The 19,931-nt window shown below is 34.3% G+C and overlaps 1 protein-coding gene and 1 pseudogene across 3 annotated transcripts in view; both read right to left on the bottom strand.

The window, feature by feature from the left end:
• LOC106009586 (zinc finger CCCH domain-containing protein 15 pseudogene) overlaps positions 1–18,947 on the bottom strand; it is a 103,777-nt pseudogene extending 84,830 nt beyond the window's left edge. Inside the window, exon 1 of the transcript XR_015452594.1 lies at positions 18,858–18,947. The product of XR_015452594.1 is annotated as a zinc finger CCCH domain-containing protein 15 pseudogene (transcript). The remainder of the gene's footprint in view (positions 1–18,857) is intronic.
• The window catches only part of Alcam (activated leukocyte cell adhesion molecule), a 183,516-nt gene that overhangs the window by 162,465 nt on the left and 1,120 nt on the right, over positions 1–19,931 (bottom strand). The gene's annotated exons all lie outside the window — the stretch shown is intronic.

Genomic DNA, 19,931 nt, shown 5'->3' with positions numbered 1-19,931 from the left:
CAAAGAAAAAGAAAAATAGAGAACTGAAATAGGAAGTGACTGTCCAAAATCCCCAGCAGAACTAAAACCTGGGTCTTTTGTTCCCTCCCAGTCTCCTTCCTCATCAGTCTACCACCAATCCACCACTTACTGGCAACCGGGCCTCACCAACAAGGAAAGTTTCTAATTATTGTTATCAATTTGACAATGATCATAGTAACAGTTACTGACTCACTGACTCAACAATGAGAAAGCAACACTATTAAATGTTTTCCAGCTTGTTCACTAAATATTAAGGTGTGTGCACTGTTTATATAGTGCCTGTTTCTAGTTTTTTAAAAAAACATTAATTTGTGAAACAATTTTATTTAATAATGTATACATGCAGTTAACAAGTACACACTGATTCTATTGTGAGAATCAACTTTTTTTAAAGTTAGCAGTACATTCTGTATCCTACAAAGAGCTAAAGAGAAAAAGCTAATAAACTGGGCAATATTTCCAGAAGGCAAAGTAAACATCAAGAAAAAAAAAAAAGAGATGATCTTATGTTTGAAGTATTTCTAAGCTTTGTTTGGTGATTTCTTTTTCTTTTTTCCTGTGGGTGGCGAGGTTTCTTTTTTTAAAATTTTATTTCTGTATGACATTCCCTATAGCAAACTCATTTGAAAGCTCAGCCTGTAAGACTACTATACTACATACTGCTGACAAAAATATAATTACTCCTCAGTTATTCTAAGTACTTCTTGTATGGAGAACTCTCTAAATATCTATTCAGAAAATGACCTAAAGTAAAAAGAAAAAAAAGAGGCAAACCAAAAACAATTTGTCAATGTGAAATATCATCAACTTTTAATATGATTTTAAGTAGATGGAGATTGAAACTACTGCAAAAACGTTTATTGTATAATTTGCTAATGCTTACTTTGAAGTTGTTTTCATGTTCAAGGACTAAGTGCAGATGTATAGCATTCCAAGTACTGGGGACTGTGCTTTAAAAAGAAATATAATGATACTAGTTATTTGGTAGTTTTTTAATTAGTCCTTTGTGTATAAACAGGTATTCAATAGAAAAAAAATTTCCACACAATTTTAATTTTGAAAGAAAGAAATCCCCAGCTCATTAAGAAAATATTAACGATATACATTTTATTCTGGTATGCTTATAGGCACAACTCTAGGCTGTTAGGAAACAAGATCTAATGTTCAGGGATAGGAATGATGGGAAATAGAGATAGGTAGAATGTGGAGAAAAGTCTGGAAAAACTAGGTGTGGGGAATAACATCTCTAGTCAATGTTTTGGATTTAATGGGCTTTATTTATGAATGAACCAAGAAAGCGATCTTGTAACTAGGCAAAATCTACCTTTTAGCTAGGCTTGAATATTTTTATCCAGTTAACCTATGTATGAACCATAGTGTGGTTGATTCAAAACAGATGTAGAGGAAACTTTCCTAACAAAATACAGTTCATTTGTTCAATTCTGCCTAACTCTCCTGTTCTAAAATAAAATATCCATTTCTCTTTACTTCAGATTTATTTACTCATACATTCCTTTTCATAATTTGAATAATAAACTCACTCTTCTTTCTATTATTTTCATTTCTCTAATTTTAACTTCCTCTGAAAATTTGAGAGGTAAACTCTTCTGGAAAGAAGCAGAAGCTCAAAATGCACAAGTCTTATCTCAAGCCCTCTTAGGCCCAGGTTTAGAGCAGATTAGTATAGAAATTGTATTGGTTAGCTTTTCTGTTTCTGGGACAAAATAACTTGACATGCACATTTTAAAGGAGAAAAGGTTTATCTTACCTCCTAGTTTCAGAGGATTCAGTCCATAGTTGGCTGGCTCAAAGTCAAAAAGATCATGGCAGAAGGCTTAGTGAAAGAACTAACTCATGGGATCCAGGAAACATTAGAAGAGCCAAATAAGAACAGGCCAAGGGACCAGATATCCCCAAGGTGGTGCCTTGGTTATCCCATTGATGAAGTTATTTTCCTCACAATCAAATCACTTCCCCAGGAATCTCTTAATACAGTTAACTTGACAATTAAGATTAGCCAGCACATACATCATCCACCTGCAGAAGAATATTTTAAAAAATATTGTTTCCCTAGACTGTCATTAGTTCAAGGGTGAACCTGAATCCATCTAGACAAGCCATCAACACACGCACTACAGATCTGAGTATATTCAGATACACTCAGGTGGAAAGCCAGTAGGTACTACTATTAAATGATATTCTATAGCATTACTGGAGATTTAGTTTCTCTGTAAGATTAAGCAAACAAATATCATTCAGAATTCCTAAAATTTGATAAAGAACCATTAATTCTTTTATAATATTTGATAAACATCCCCAAATTGGTCAATAATTCTCTGGATTTCAAGACAACTTTGCATGAAAATTTTCCTACACTAAGTTTCTTTCCAGCCACCGCTCTTCCCTTTTCAAGATAAGAAATAAAAGTTTCAAATTTGAAGTTACTAGAATATATGATCAACTTGGTATTATAGCACTGCAAAAAATAAAATTTATTTTATTCCATGTAGTATGGATACACATAAACAATCTGTGGTGCATTCTTTTTATAAAGTAAGTTTCCTTTCATGCTGATTTCTAGTCTACTATTTTCCTCTGTGAAGAAACTCCTACTGTTCTTCTGGTCCTCTTTCTCATCAATACAAGCTGCTCCCTTCAGCTTCACTTGTCTGACATGGTTTTGACAGAATACAATACTCTCTTACCAGATCAAGTTTCTTATCATAAAATTTAACTTTTAATCCTACTTGCACAGACTTGAACAAGATGTGTCAATGACGAATTTATTCACCACACTAACCCTACATTCTATTTCCTTGGATTTAAGAATGCTAATGTTTATAAATGGAATATTTATTTTGTTCAAGTCACAAATTGTTTAGGTGAAGCCTATATTAGACATCAAGGATTTAAGAATACTGGCAACATTTATCATTGAAAAGGGGAACTTTTTTTTTTTCAAACAGAAGAAGAGATTTAAAATGGTTACATAGCCCATTTGATTAATCTGGAATCTTGACTGATCAATGACATGACTCCCCCAAAGAGAAAACCTCACTTATTTGGCTGTACTTGTTAATGCTTTTCGCTTGGACTACTTTTTGAAGCAGATTCTACTGCATTCGCAACCTTGTTTTGAAAAGGCTAAAAGTGAGATTAGATTTTTTAATTTTAAAAATATAAATAAAAGATGCATAGCTTTTCAAACTTAAAATTGATTATACAATTTTAGCAATTCTTTTGTAAAGTACTTTATTTTGTATAGAGCATAGCAGGTATTCAGTAAACAAGAGCTATAACGACAATATGTTGGGTTTATATTCTTCTGAACAAATACTTTTATAACATATTTTAAAAAGTTAGAATGTCTGCATAGGATTTCAGAAACAACTTGAGTCTTAGTAACTCGGTTGTCTATGGGAGATGGCAGAGTACAACTATAATATAGAAATTAAAATTCTGAACAAGTAAATATTGTTTCCAAGGCTGATCAATTTGCTCATTATTTTGTTCATGACATCATGTAGTGAACACTATTTCTGCCATATTATGGAAAACATCCTGAACCTTAGGTTTAATCTATAAATTAAAAATAGGAGAAATAAAATATTACCAATTCTTCACTGCCTATTTTGAATGTGTGCCTATGATTCTCTGGGAAAATATATAATTATAACATCTTCATAAACTTACAGTTTTAAAAGTAAATTATTTAAAATAAATTCTTATATTTCTCTGGATGATCTCACATAGAATTCCAAGAATGACTATGTGAACAAATGTAAGAAAAGTCTTACGTTATATGAAAATGTTTATATTTTATTTGACTATGTTGAGGAGCCACTGGAGAATTTTAAGCCGAGCATTACAATATTTGAGTCATTCTGATGGCAGAGAAGAAAAGAGATTAAAGGAAGTATGTTAGACTATGCTTATTTTTTTCATTTTCTTAAAAAATATTTTGATCATTGGTCTTTATTTTAATCTACAGATTCTATCCAAATCTTGCTTTTAATCATACACACTGCTGTACTACTAAGTTATCTCTGGCCTACTTATACTAAGGACCTAAAACAACAGTTGTTCCCAGATGCTGTGTACTACTGGCTCCAATGTGTCTCATTTTTACCTTAAAATTTACTTTTAAATTTAGATTTCACCCTCAGGATTGCAATATAACGTTTCACTTTCAGATGGGAGCTATGTCATAATGAAAAAGATACTAATAAGTGAAAAGTTGTGGAGTTGGCAAATGACTTAGTTGGATGTTCAGTACATAATATGACATCTCTATCATGCATATTTCATTTATTCAGTGGGAAAAAAGATAGAGCGCAGAGGAGTTAGTGCTGGCATTTTTATAAATTTGAACAACCTGTGGCCTCTCTTCTCTAACATCTATGGGAGTAAGTTGACTGAAATTCAATACTTGACTAAGGTTTGAATTTTTTAAGAGTATATTACTTAAGAATAATTATTCACATTGTTGAATAAGCTTCATGTGTATTAATTCATTTAACTTTTCAACAACCCTATGAGGGAGATAGGTACTATCATCCTCATCACATAGATTAGTGTAGAGAAGGGGTTAAGCAACTTTCATAATGTTATTCATTTGGAACAATGGAGTGAAGATATAAATTTCAACACTACATAACGTGGCTAGAGAAGCCACATTCTCAAACTCTAAGCTGCAATGGAAAATAAACACAATAAAACAATCACTTAAAGTCAGGCACTGTAGTACATACCTATATTTCCAGCTATTTAGGAGGTTGAGGCAGAAGGATCATCAGTTTAAGCCCAGTCTGGACAACACACTGGAGTCCCAGCTCAAAAATAATTGTCTTCAAAATGAGAACTTACTTGAAAGAATACTTAAAGCTGTAATTTGTTAAAACTATGAAGAATAAGCTATAGGTCTCAATTCCCAGGCAGCCTTCTTAGCATTGTCATAATAATGGATACTCTAATTTCAATATGAAATATTTAAAAGCTGTTTCTGCATTGGAAATTCTTAAACATGCCAGAGAACTGAGTGATTCCTTTAACTGACAGCATTTTAAATATAAAGAAGTCTAATGTATGGGATTATGCAATTTCTATACAACTCAATAAAATCAATTTTCAATTAAAAATGAGGATCATGATTCAATTATTTTCTTGATTGGACTTCATGTAAAATTATTATTTACCATTAATTCAAACCTATACAAGTGTTTGTGCATATTCTTTCTCCAAATCAGAGTATAGTTTTGAATCTTGGAATTTAGAGTGGCAGAATATCATAAAGTACAATATTTACAATGCAGTACTAAATCTTAGAGTAAGGCAATTGTCAGAATCACACATGCAGTGGATAATAATTTCATTATATAGGAACTTCTTAGGAGTTGTCATAAAATCTGAAACTTTGAATTTTTAAAGTCATTTAAATGGATTTGTGACAAAAATTCTAAGTTTTATGCAAAAAATTAACCTTTTTCATGACAACAACATTAAAAGATAAAGTAACAGATAAAATGATAGATGCAACTGTTATGGTTTGGGTCTAGATGTTCCCCAAAGCCTCATGTGGTCATATGTGGGGCTTTTCAGAGGTGGCTGGTTCTAGAATGCATGATACTAGGTTTAAGGGTACGTGATTATTAAATTAGTCAATTGATTAATTTGCCATAGTTCTGGGTATGGATATTGGGAAAGTTCACCCTGAATGTGAGTGCTAACTTCTCTAGGGAATATAGCCTGGATAGAATGTAAGGGACAGAAAAAGGGCTGCTGTCATCACTTGTCACTGGCTGCTTCTGCTGCTGCTTTCACTGCTTTGCTGCCTTCTGTCTGCCCTGCACTGTCATGAACTCTTTCTTCTCTGTGATGCCCCTCTGCCATGCCACCCTGCCTTGGAACTAGCCAACTGTGGACTGAAACCTCTACAAACTGTGAGCTAAATAAACCTTTCCTCCTTTAACTGGTGGGTGTTGGGTATTTTGTTTCAACAACAAGAAATGCAACTAAGACACCAATTTAGAATAAAAATCTAGTTGGAGTTATCTAAATCAAAAGGATATTTGGAACATTTTATAAAAGGGTAGGGTGTTAATACAGAATAGTTCCATGTAGCGAACTCTAAACATGTGTTTAAAAATATAAACAGGGTAATTAGAAAACAGCTATTTTGCCTTTCTGATTCAAATATATAAAAGATTTAAATAGCTACCAAAATTACTTTTAAAGCATGTATTAATGTTAGAAATAAACTACACACAGATTGAAATATTGTATTATTTCTCTTATATATGAAACCCAAAATATAAATAAAGAGCAAAGTAAAAGTTAGGAAGTAGGGAGATCTTTTTCAAATGGTAAGGGGATCAAGAGACAGTGGGTGAAGAAAAGGGTATGAAAAAAGAATTACGATATGTTATGTATATGTACCAGCTCCCCATAGGAATATAATCATTATGAAATGTAAATAAACATGTACTAATAAAAAAATAAAAACTGAAAAAGCTAAACATTCTTCTTTAATGCCCTGCTATATTAAAATGTGCTTCTCAAGTCTGTATGTACTTTAATTTCTTGAAGTGATTTATTATCCAAAAAGTACACATAAGTAAGAACTATAGTTTTAAAACAAAGATTGATTGGATATGCAGATTTTTAATCCAATGAATAAAAGGGCACTGTTCAATTTCTAACATACCCTTAATATTAAAATTATGTGATTTTAATAATTTTCACTATTGGAGGTCACTAGAAAATCATAAATGGAAGCATTCTATAATGTTCCAAAAAGGAAAGTAGTGAAGCTCCTTCTACTGAATTACATTTGAGAAAATATGACTTTTATTTAAAATAATAATTTATGATCCAAATGACTGTGTTACAATAACTGGAATATTTTTCTTTATCCAAGGTCAAATATTTTCAAATTAATCAATCTCTAAGGATAATACAGTAAACTGCACTTATCCCTATGATTTTAGACCATGTATACTTTTTTTTTTGGTACCCAGGATCAAACTCAGGACCCTTGTGCTTGTGAGGCAGGAAGCGGAAACATTGAGCTAAATCCCCAGCACAGACCATGTATACTTCTTAAAATAGTTTTTTGTTCTGGGAGAAATTACATTTTAAAGTTCTCATTTTCAGTGTGTGTGTATGTGTATATGTGTGCTCCTGAGTTGATCTGAAAAGTTTCCTGACAATCTTTGGAAATATAAAAAAAATCTTAATAGAACATCCTTTCAAATTTTGTTATGGAAACCCAAAATGCATTGAGGTAAGCTAAAATATTCTTCCAATCAATAAAATGAAGTATTTCATATGTTTTTCTGATGAAAATAAACCGACATTATGATATTATGACTACTGAAAGGTATGATTCATAATATTATTATTGGTTCAGAGTTCACTAACATGCCAAGGACTGAGATATAAAATATATTCCCATTATCTTCTGGAAAATTCGTATCAAATTAAGTTGATAATTGTTATCTTCAATTTACAAATCAGAAACAGAGACAAAAGCTAACAAGCAAAGTAATGGTCTAATTCATAGCTCAGGCTCTTGAGCTCTTGTACAGTGCATTTAATCTGGAGTCTCAGAGCACTAACAGACAATAAAAAAAGTACAAAATAGATTTTACATTGTAGGTATTAAACCACATTGTATACAAAAATTTAACTACTCAAACCAATCAAATTCTTTTTTTTTTTTTTTTTTTTGGTACCGGGGATTGAACTCAGGACCTTGCGCTTGCTAGGCAGGCACGATGTCACTGAGCTAAATCCCCAGCCCAATCAAATACTTTTTAACTAAAGATTTTTAATTGGGTCAAAAAATGATAACCTCCAAAGCATACTATGAATGTTTATCTTTTATTTTTACTCTTTTATCATTTTTTTAAGAAAGGAGAAATCTCTTATCATTAAAAAATAAAACAACTAATTTAGGGTCTGTCTTAATAAACAGATATCTATTTTCCACTCTAGTATAGTAAGAAAAATGATTTAATTTTCCAGTAAATAGGCACTTCTCAAAGGAGTTGTATTTGAGAACTAGGTTAGCATCCACGTAGGTTGAGTCAAGTAGAGAATTTATCTAACATGGTAAACATAAATGCATATGACATTTTACTCCTGGATCTGATATTATAAAGTATCATTCATATTTAGTCATGTCCATCTCAGAAAATATCAAACTTTCATCACCACCATGAATATTCTTTTTGAAAAATGTTATATCTAGCACCAGCTAGAGAAAATGCTTGCAGAATAAAGAATACATGCTACAAATTTGAACATTTAAAACTAAATGCCAGGCAGAAAGTGCTTATTCATGATATTACATTCCGTGCCTACTAACATTAACTCCATTATGAATATTTGTTGCCTTATATTAAAAAATTTATCTCCAGCACATAAGTATTAAAAACTTTTTATATACATATGGCTATGGTTTTTCCATATTAAAATTACTTTATAAAATAGATTTTATTCCTACTTCCTATAACAGAACCAAAAATTACAGAGGAAATGTATTTAATGGTATCGATGTTTTTCATGTTTGCAAAGGATGGTACTTTCAGCTTGAAAAAAATTTTGATGAGCCTATAAAACAAAGTTATTGGAAGAATTGTTCAAAATATGATTTATTTTTAAATAATTGTAGTTCATACATTTAACACAAATATTTGGAAAAGCACTGTGTAATAAAAGCAATTACCAAATACATACCACATGCTCACATGTGGTAGCCTCTTTATCTACTCTTTCAGGTTAGCCAACCTCATTCCACAGAATTTTACAAAATGGAAGAAAATATAATTTACAACACAGTTTATGTTATAAAAGATAGTAACTGTAAAAGTTTTGCATAATGTTATGTGTAATGGGCAATTTTCTTTCCCCATTTTTGGCCTTATCTCACATATAATAAAATAAATATAGAAATCAATATACCTGTAGCTTTTGATTTATATGTGAATGTTTGTGCCCATTACTCCAAAATTCTACCTTTCTACATAAACTTTAAAAAAGCAAGAATCTGTCTATTATTCTGGTTAAATTATATACCCATAGTACAAAATTATGGAGAGAATATAAAGAAAAGGTATTCCTATATACTTTTGTCAAGTTTTTAAATATATTGTGCTCTTTGAATTTTAGGATTTCTTTCCAAATAAAAAAGACAGTTTTTGACTCAGCAATTTGCTTCCAAGACATCTTCCTTACAATGTAAGTGTTATACAGACAATAACATCCATTACATTATTGTTTGCAATAACTGAAGATGGAAAATAGTCTACATATCCATGAACTGCCAAAATGGTTAACTAGGGTAATATAATAACAGCCAGCGCATCATTTTTTAAAATGAGGTAGAGCATATGTGCTTATATGAGACAATTTCTTAATCTCTAAAATTTGCTAAGTAAAAAAGAAAAAATGCAAAATCTTGTACACAGTGTTCCCATTGTACATTTTTTAAGGAGGAAAGTGTATATGTAAATATTTGCTAGTATATGAGTGTTTAAATAAGACAAAGATCTTCTAAACTCCACACTGGTAAGTAAATTAGGGGAATTGCAGGAAAGTATTTACACAACTTCAAGAATCCCTGGTTTCTGCCTCAGCCTTTAAAACTTTAGTTTCTCTGAAAAGTGGCAGGCACCACTTCACCTCCAAGAGTCAGAAGGCAAGTTCCTTCCCATGTCTTCAGTCTTGCTATTTTCTCAGCCCACAGCTTTTGCTTGATTATTCAACACACCTATCAAATATCACTTTCTGAAACTTTTCCAAGTTTCTGCCAAACTTCTGACCAGGTCTGGCCACTATAGATGTAAAAACATTCTTTATTTCTTCTTGTGGTACTTAACAAAACATCTAGCAAATAGTTACATTGATTTATACATGCTTCCCAGGGATGACATAATGTCTTTGAGTGACAGGACCATGAATGTGGAGTAACTATTTATTTATTTCTCCTAAACACACTGCTTTGCACACATTAAAGTAATATTTACTGAATGCTATTTATTATATATATATATTGAATGGTCAGTTCACAGTAGTGTTAATTTTGAATTGGCGAACACCAACAAAGTGACCTCTAGCAAGCAGCTAAGCAATTTAGATTCTTTACAGCTCCAAAACTTTTAATATGTGAGTCTAGGCACGAATGAAAGGCAAATCATTATTTTATTTATCTCAGTTCTCAAATAGCGGGCTGAGCAATCTGAGCATCTAATATTTCTCATTTTTTTCAACAGCCCTTCTTTCACATTTTAGTTTGTATCCATGAATTATATGCTTCTAATCCTTCAAAATCTGTCTCTCATCTCTCTTGCCTCCCCCATGCAGGCACACACATGCGCGAGCGCACACACACACACACACACACACACACACACACACGCGCGCGCGCGCGCGCGCACATTGAGTTTTCCATAATTTCATTTCATGGGAAGCTAAGTTTTTAACAGTAGAAAAAAGTTTTTTATTGGAAACCACTTGGACATCTCTAGTAAACCTGTATTTTTTGCCTGAGCATGTAGAGAAAGAGGGTGTAAATTGTGAATGTGGGGCTAAGGATTTGCAGTAAGCATCCTGGCAGGTGTCACATCCTCTGTTATTCTTTTGAGTAGGAGACTGAATGTAAGCATAGTCCTAATTCTCTCTGTCTGGTCTTTAGTCACACCTTTTACAAAAGGGATTTTTAAATTGCTCCTTCTATTTAATAAGTGGGGATGATTCCCCCATCTTTCAATTTAAGTTGGGGAACTTACCAGCAGAATGAAGAAGTGATAGGTTGCTAGATCTAGGTCGCAAGAAAACTTGTATGTTCCTATTTTTTTCTCAGAACTCTGTTTCTATCAATGATGAAAGACCAAGGAGAATTCACTTTCCTGAGCAGCAGCCAGTCTACCTCCAGAAGTACAGTTGCCTAGACTGACCCACTGCAGACTGCAGTAGAATGTAAAAGTTCAGCTAAAACTAGAAAAAAATACTCAGTCAAGTCCAGATTAGATTGCTAACCTGAATGAACTAAATAAATAGCTACTATATTTTGGACTCTTTTATTATTTAACGGTTAACCAGTACACTGTGTTTCAAATATTTAGCAACAGCAGCTAAACTTATATTTTTACTTGATTTAGACTGACATGAATCCATATTCAGAAACTTTCTAACCATTAAGGAAAATTATTCAGTATATAATGACAACAGATTTAGTTGCAGAAGCCAAAACGTCTCTTCATTCTGTCCTATTAATGAGAACAAAAGTGTGACATCCTTTACACTGTGTGCCTAATATCCTGTAAACTTTCTTTAGCCCCATCTATTTTGAGGGATTTCTGAGACAGATGAACCTAAAAACACATGGACACTTGTTTTGGTGGGATGGTCCATCTTACCACCAACAGCCCTAGACATTCTGCTGGGTATTCCAGGTCATGTCACTATTTCTGACTGATATAGCTACAGCTTACATGTAAAAAAGGACTTGGGAACTTCCATCACATTTATAGCCTTTTCTGTAATTTGTTTTAGATTCAAATTGGTAATGGGGTTACTGAGAAACCTCACTGAGAAAAACAGAATGGGAGTTGTATAATTTATTGTGAAAGGATTTCAGGCTCAGACTGAAAAAAACTAATTGTAAATAATACCATAGCTAAGTATAGCTCTCAGGTGAATTTCAAACACTTCTATTCTCTTGGCAACTTAGGTGAATTCAGTTTCCATGACAAACCATGGGTCTTCCTCTCCCCCTCTGGCCTTCACCCCCTCTCCCCTTCTTCCCTGCTCTCCCTCCCTCCCTGTATACACTGAACTTCCCATAATTTTAGTCCATGGGAGGTAAAGATTTTAATAGTATAGTATTTTAGCTGAACACCACTTGATTGTCTCAGGTAGGTCATATTTTTGGCCTCAGGATCTATCAGAGAGACAAACCCACTACAACATGCTCCAGGCTATAATGTTATCTCTCAAATGCTTGACATGAAACAGACACATAACCATTAGGGGTATATTCACTATAGCTGATTTTAAAATTTTAAAAGGTTAGAAAAGCTCACTTTTTCAGAATGAGGAATGACCTTATAATTAAGCCTTCTAAGAAAGACAGAAACAGGCAAGTTAATAATTATTATAGTGTGTTATTTGACTTTCCATCACTGCAACAAAATACATGAGATAATTAACTTATGAAGACAAAAGGCTTCTTTTGGCTCACAGATTTGGAGGTTCATGTCCATGATAAATTGATGTCACTGTTTTGGGACTGTGATGGGGCAGCACATGGTGGCAGGAACACATAGTAGAACAAAGCAATTTTCATCACAAGCTAGGGAGCAAAGAGGAAGAGGAAAGCCTAGGGTCACCACCTTTGGCTTATACCTTCAAGGATCTAAGGACCTCCCACTAGGCCCTGCCTATTAAAGGTCCTATCAGCCTTCAAGAGTGCCACTGTGGGGTCCAAGTCCTCAACACACAGTTCTCTGAGGAATAGTCAACATTCTAGCTATAACATATGGTGAGTGCATAATTTGTCTTCCACACTGTACTTCTGAAGACAAGAGGATGTCATTGATTCTTGTACCAGAACATCAGGCATACATTTAGGATCATCTTGTCTTAGAAATGGTGGAATACTTGGGCATACTCTTAATAATGTGCTTATTAAGCCAAATAGCACCAGAAGATAATAATTAAAAATAAATGTCCACAACAAGTGTCAACAGATGTTAATCTGGGAAGTGGCAGGTTGATTGTACCTCAAGAGGGTTCACAAGATCAATATGCTATAGTTCACTGTATAGCCTTTATCCCTAAAAGCTTAGAAATTCTTTTGGATGTGTATGAAAAGTTTTTCCATTTTACAAAGATGAAATCTCAGTAGTCAAACTCATAAACCAGCTTATTGGTTTACATTAGAGCAATTACTACCAAGGGAATACAATGTTCACAATCTCTCAGCTAGTGCATCTTCTCCCTGTAAATTAACTGTATAAGAAGTTTCATTATAATTAGAAGCTTTCTTAGTGACCATGAAATTGCAGCATGGGAAAATTCATTATATTATGTGAATATTTAGAGAATTAGGCCTTATAATGAGTTCTATCTATCTCTCTAAAAAAGCTGCACCTGCTAAGAGGACTGGGAAGGTCATATCTTCTAGTCAGAAGGCCACATTCACCACAGAAGAAAATGTTTGAATGCATAAATGCTTCCAAAACTACATTTGTTCAATCACTCTCCTTTCTCAATGTTTTCCGTATCGATCCAAGCCTTTTCCACCCTTAGCATAAGTCCTTTACTAATATGCATTTTTAATTAATACACTACCAAGGTACAATCATGTCTTAATGGCTAATGAATCCTTCTTGTCATTCAGACTATTTTGCATATATCTGTTCATTCAGGATGATTTTATTTTCCAGTTCAGTTCTCATGAGTCAATATTACACCCTCATTCCTGAGTTCATTGGGAAAAATTTTTAGTAACCCATGAATGTCAGGTGCTACCTCATGGAGGAGCTTGGGTCTCTACGTATGCATTAGTTTTATTTATTATTTTAAGTAAAAAGGCTTTTTTTCATTAATCATGAAATTATTTTTAGTAGTACATATTTTTAGTACATAATGACTACATTTATCATGGGAATTTATACATGTGTATCACATATCTTAATTTCTTTTAAAAAAATCTTCAAGCCAGGAATGGTGGCACACATCTGTAATCTCAGCACATGGGAAGTTGAGGCAACAGAATTGCCTTGAGCTCAAGGCCAGTTTGAGCAACATAGTGAGATCAAGGCCAGTACTACATAATTCAGGCTGGCCTTGATCTCACTATGTAGCTCAGGCTGTTCTGGAACCCACTGTGCTCCTCCAGCCTCAGTCTCATTAAGTGACAAAATCATAGGCATGGCCTTTAATCCCAGCAATCTGGGAGGATGAAGCAGGAGCATCACAAATTCAAGCCCAGCCTGAGAAAGACCCTGTGTCAAAATTAAAAGTTTAAAAAGGGCTGAGGATGTAGCTCAATGTGAAGGCTCTGAGTTGAATCTCCAGTAATGCAAAATAATAATAATAATAATAATAGGAAGGCAAGAGAGAGGGAGAGAGAGAGAGAGGGAGAGAAAGAGTAGGTAAAGTAACTTTTAGGTGTAAAGTCTTTACTGGACTAAGGGAAATACAGATGGAAATAAAACTTGACATTGAAAAATTCACACTAAACTGAAAAAGAAAGTAACCAATATCATAACAACCTGGCAAAAGTTAAAGGAACGGCAAGTATGGGGAAAGAGAAAAGTCAGGATATATTTTATTCATTATAACATTACAATATTGATTTCATGTTAAAGGCAGAAAGTACAAAAACTTTTTTTCTCATTCACAGTTCAAACAAAATAACCCAGAATCTCTAAAACTATACGCTGCAGAAGAAATAAATTAAAATCTATTTACATGAGTTTAGGTGTATAATTCAGTTGTGATACACACACACACACACACACACACACTTTGGAGGTGAAAGTATCTTTCATAGTTATCCCAAAAAAGTATTGTACTGGAGTGCTAGTTGAAATCTTCTTAACTTCTCTATTGACATCATCATAAAAAGGTAAAGTAATTTTAAAAAAAGCACTTTTAATTCAATGTTCAATCTTCTCTTGCCATTCATGGATTTGATATTACTGGGGTCCAGTGTTTATAAGTGACCTCAAAATCCATTAAGAGTAGCAATTTCTTTTTTTCTCAAAACAAATATGGGTATAGCCTCTGGAGAGTTAACCTATCTGGCCAATATATACCAAGAAAAGGGTATTGGTTCTTTACCCACTCATCCACAGTCACTTATATACAGTAATGAAATAAACTTGTTTAAGAAAATGGTCATTACGTGAGGACTAAAAATTTTTTAATTGAAGTTGTGACTTTGCAGAGATAAACATTTAAATGTTTCCTGAGAGAAATGTGATTGGACAAAACCAGAAGACTATACCAATTTCCATGGTCACAGAATGTCTTCCTGGTGGATACAAGAGTCCATTATATAATTTGCAAAGATTGCAAATGTTAATTTCACCTCAGAGATGTTTCCAGCCTTACTTTGGCCAAGATTCTGCATCAGCTCATGCAGTTGGGGGGTGGGGTGCAGAGGGAAGAACAGAGAGAGACAGAAGCTAGAGGATCTGGATAGATAATTTCTGATTAATATATTTCCCTTAGCTTTGTTTCATTATGTTGAAATACCATGAATTCTTAGAAGATCAGATATAGCCCTGTTCATTAAGTATCTCAACACAGTCAAGTTAGGTAATCCTTTGATTAGGAGCTGTTTTGGACTGTGCACAACTCTGATTTTCCCTCAATGGAATGGGTAATTGAGAAGTGACTGAATAAATAACAGGAAGCATTAAAAACTAATTTCATTCTTAACATACACTAGAATAATCAACTATTATAATAGGTTAACATAAAACAATTACTGAATACTAAAGCACATTTGGAACTAGTTCTATCTGAAATATATTAGATATTCTATGCAATAATAAAGAGAAAACAAAATGAATATGAATTTTTTCATGTAAAAATTAGCTGTATAAAATTATCTGTAACTCCAAATTTATGATAACATTTTATACACTGCAAGGATACTATAATAATTATACTAACCCACCTTGTTTAATAACATAAAACATCCTCTTCTCATATATAGGATATATATTTTAATTTTGACTTTGTTATACATAAGAAAGGGAAAATTCTGTTCTAAATTTTTTAAATGATTTAAAGTATTAATGGCCCTTTTGGTGGTCTTTTTGAAAGACTTCTTATTGAAAGTAAAATGAGCTTAAATCCAAAAGTAATAATCAAAAATAAATTTATCACCCATACCTCCTGATAATACATTCTTCAATATTCTAATGAGTTAGCTCATTCTTATAAGTCACATACATTCAGGTGCCAAAAACGAGACAGGTCTTTGTGAAAATTAAACAATAAAGAATAAAATTAACCTTTGAGAAGAACTGAGTTTAAGTTTCTAAATGCATAGAGACACTTTTATCATAGTTGCATCAACGTGGTTCTCCTGTGCATTTGGGATATAAAACGCATGTGTCTACCTGAATTAATAGCTTCAAGGAGCTACAACTCTTTTTTGAAGTTTTGTGCAGAACAGGAAGAGGTATGTCAGAGAATATGAGATTATGAGAAATTTTAAATGTTATTTGAAAAATTGCTGCTATTATACGCAAATAATGCTGATACCTCAGATAGTGCTCAGTTTTACAAACATCTAGGTTTAATGGCATGAAAATTTGAGGGAGGAAAAGAAAAAAGGAAAATTAGAGAAAAGACATATTTTTCTTTCTTTTAATAAAATAGTGATAATTAAGTGGAAAAAATTAAAGGGTGCTCTATTCACAATATAATAAAAGTCAATGCAACATATTTTGCTGCTAAAATTTTCAAAATTCTGATCAAAAGAAATACTAATCTTATTACAATCAGAACCATACATATCACAGAAAAATTAATTTATAGATGAAAAATGAAAAGAGGCACAAAAGTAACTTCCAGGCCCCCAACATTCTTACATGGCATAGCTAATACCTGAACACATGAATATTAATATAAAGAATATTTTGATAATACTTATGACTATTAAAATGGGATTTTATTGACTTTCTAACTTCTTAAGTCAAAGAAGACATGCATTCTCATTTGACTTTCTATTACAAAAGATAGGCTAGCTTGAATTTTGTCAAAAGTCAGAAAATGTTTTAAATCTAGTAATGCAAAATATTTTGGATTTCTATAGGTTTTAAAACAAAAGGAAAATTTTAGCATTTTCTGTTTCTTTTATATTATAAAAAGAACTATAAGGTATTCATATCAGGCTTTGTCAGATGAACATTTTACCATAACTTTTATATTATTCCAGATTCTATATATGCATTGTAAAAACAAAAAGGCAGACTTTCAGCATGGATGGGTGACACAAGAAGAGTTTTCTTGAGACCTAAAAACCTCTCACAGTTTTAAAATCTCTTTTACCAGAAAAGTGGGGGACCAATTCCTCTCCATTGTCCCTTTTAATTTTTGTTTAAATAGCCCTATTTAGGCCTGGAACAGTAAGCACAAAATATTATATTGAATTTATAAAAGTAGAAAAAGAGAGATTAGCAATTGGGCCCTATTAGCACTTTTTTAGCAATACAGTTTATATGACTTTTGTCCAGAAGGCAACCATTAGAGAAATATTATTGGAAAATAACACTCCTTGACCAAATTAGATCTTTTACCTTAAGACTTTAAAAACAAAACATATTTGAGTTGAAAGAAACCTCAGAGAGGTTTCTTAGTCCACTTTTTTATTTTATATATGAGAAAGCTGAAACTCAAAAAAAGTTAAATGACTTATTCAAGTGCCTGAAGATTCTGAGCCACACCTAGAAAAGCAATTTACTGCAAATAGCATAATAAGTTGCTATTGGATTAAATAAATAAAAGAAAACCATATAGACTACTAAAATGTTTGCAGTTTTTAAATAAATTAACAGAACCACATTAGTAGTCTAAAAAGAACATTATTTGAGTTGGTGTTTCCCTCAAAGCCTGATGAGATATATTGTTATGTTCCCATTAAAAACAGCTTGATTTATGCTTACATAATGGAAAGAACCTTGTATCAGTGAGTCGCTATGAAAAATCCCAGAGAAAGTGGCACACAGATGATACCAGTGAACAAATAGTTAACTGTAAAGAAAGCCCCACCTCCTTGTAACTAGTCAAAGAAAGCCTTTTTTTTTTTTTAAAGCAATACAAAATGTCACCACAGGCTGACGCTCTTTCTAGGAGAATAACTGTGTGTGTGTGTGTGTGTGATTTTTCTCTCTCTCTTTTTTTTTCTTCCTCCTCGGATGCTGAACACACATTTCATTGCCTTTATCTTTGAATTCAGTTTTGGTAGTTGATATATATGTATTCATCCCTTCCCTTCAAAACAGGCAGCATGGCACAGCTAAAATACAACAAGGACTAAGGTAGCGGTTTCACAAATTCAAGTTTTTGTCCTCTAATACTGGATGCACACTATTAAAAATGCTCTAGAAATGAAGGGAGGTAGCAGGGAAAGTTAGCTCTTGGATAAAGCCAGCCATCGGCGAGGCATCCCCAGCTCAATAGGCTACACAGAGAACTCTGAAGGAAGTGCACTTGCCACCCTAGGTCTTGCTCCTGGAGCGGAGTCACAGCACCTTTTGTCCCATAATCTTTCCTTTCAAAACGCCCTGACATGCATGAGAAGTTTGTGCTGTGCCAGGCCAGTAATTCAGGCAAACCGCGAATCAGAGTGTCTGTGCCTTGCGATCCCCAGAGCAGCTGTGGTAAGCGGCAGTGCGGGAGCGCTCCCTGCTCGACAAAAAGCGCAGCTCCTGGCCGGCTGGACATGCAAATCTTGGGCGCAAATCACCCCCAAACGGTTATGAAAGCGGAACCTCTCCTCTTTTGGCAGTTAAACGTGTGTGTTGGGGAGGGGCGATCTGTCCTCTGGCCAAATGAAAATACATTTCTGTTCAATCCTAAGAAAAAGAAAACTGGGCGTATGGGCGTGTTGAGGGGGTGGGGACTCTCCAAGTCGTGAAAGGGTTAAACTGCAAAACAACTCTGGATGTGGAATCTTTACATTTCACAAGCTACTACACCCTGGTCTTCTGGGCTGGACTCTCACCTTGGCTTGAGAATGTCTCACACAGCTGGTGAAAAGGTGAAATCCACACTGTGCCAGACCCCACAGGGTCTCCTATTCTCACCTCCTCAGTGTTTTCACCCTGCCCCACCTGTTTTAAATCTCCTTCAACTCTGGTTTCATGGTCTCCACCTCGAACCCGAGGTTTTGTCATAGACGCCTTTCTCAGTCTCAGAACCAGCAGGTGAACTCATTACCTAACCCAGAAATACAACTTTAATAAACAGATCTGGAAAGGGCACCTCCTCCCCTAAACACAAGAGCAGCAGCAGCAGCTGCAGCAGGAGCAAGAGCAGTTTATAAACACTTGCTATCTCTCCCCTGGCTCTGGTCCTCAGCCTTACTTTCCTCTCTTTCCTGGGAAAGCTTCAGAGGCTTTGAAACCTCTCTGCAGTTGCTAACAACTGAAGGGATGTGCAAAAATAAAAAATGAAAAACGAAGTGAGTTTTTAAAAAATTTCTTTGAAAAAAGCAAAAGTACAGCGGAAAAAAACTAACAGAAACCAACATAGCAGGAAGTAGTTTAGCAACTCTCTACGAAGGGATGGAAATCAAAACTTCGAAAGGGGGAAAAAAAATCCTCAAGTCCAGCAAGGAAATGAACCTGCTGCTCTATCAAGCGCCTGTGAGCGCGCAGAACGCCGGTTTGGGACGAACTCTTGTCAGCCGCCTGGCGGGCCTGAGGATGCCAGGGACAGGGGATGTCCCCGAGGGAGAGGAATGGGATTCCCTGCGAGGTTTTCTAGTTGTTGAGGATTTTTGCGTGGTGTCTTCCTTCCTTCCTTCCTTCCTTCCTTCCTTCCTTCCTTCCTTCCTTCCTTCCTTCCTTCTAATGCTCCACTCCATATAGAACTATGGACTGAGACTCCATCACAGGTCCCAGGAATCCACAAAACCCTCACAAGGTCTCAGAAACCTGGCTGCTAATTCCAGTTCAGGCCACATTTTTGCCTGTGGTCACCCCTGCACTGGCCACCCACCCAGAAATGGAACTACAGTGCAAGCCTTAGGATTTTTTTTTTTTAATGGGATGACTGAAGTCCTTTCCTCTCCCCTACTCCTCCCACCTCTTCTTCACCTCACACCAAGGGGAAGTTCTAGGGGATTTATCACAAAACCGTCCGAGGACTCATTTCAG

Source organism: Heterocephalus glaber, unplaced genomic scaffold (genome assembly GCF_053883595.1).
Source record: "Heterocephalus glaber isolate CG9 unplaced genomic scaffold, H.glaber_assembly_v1.0 deba00000122, whole genome shotgun sequence".
Lineage (NCBI taxonomy): Eukaryota > Metazoa > Chordata > Mammalia > Rodentia > Bathyergidae > Heterocephalus > Heterocephalus glaber.
Note: the sequence above shows the minus strand (reverse complement) of the source record. Positions and strands in the feature narration are given on the sequence as shown.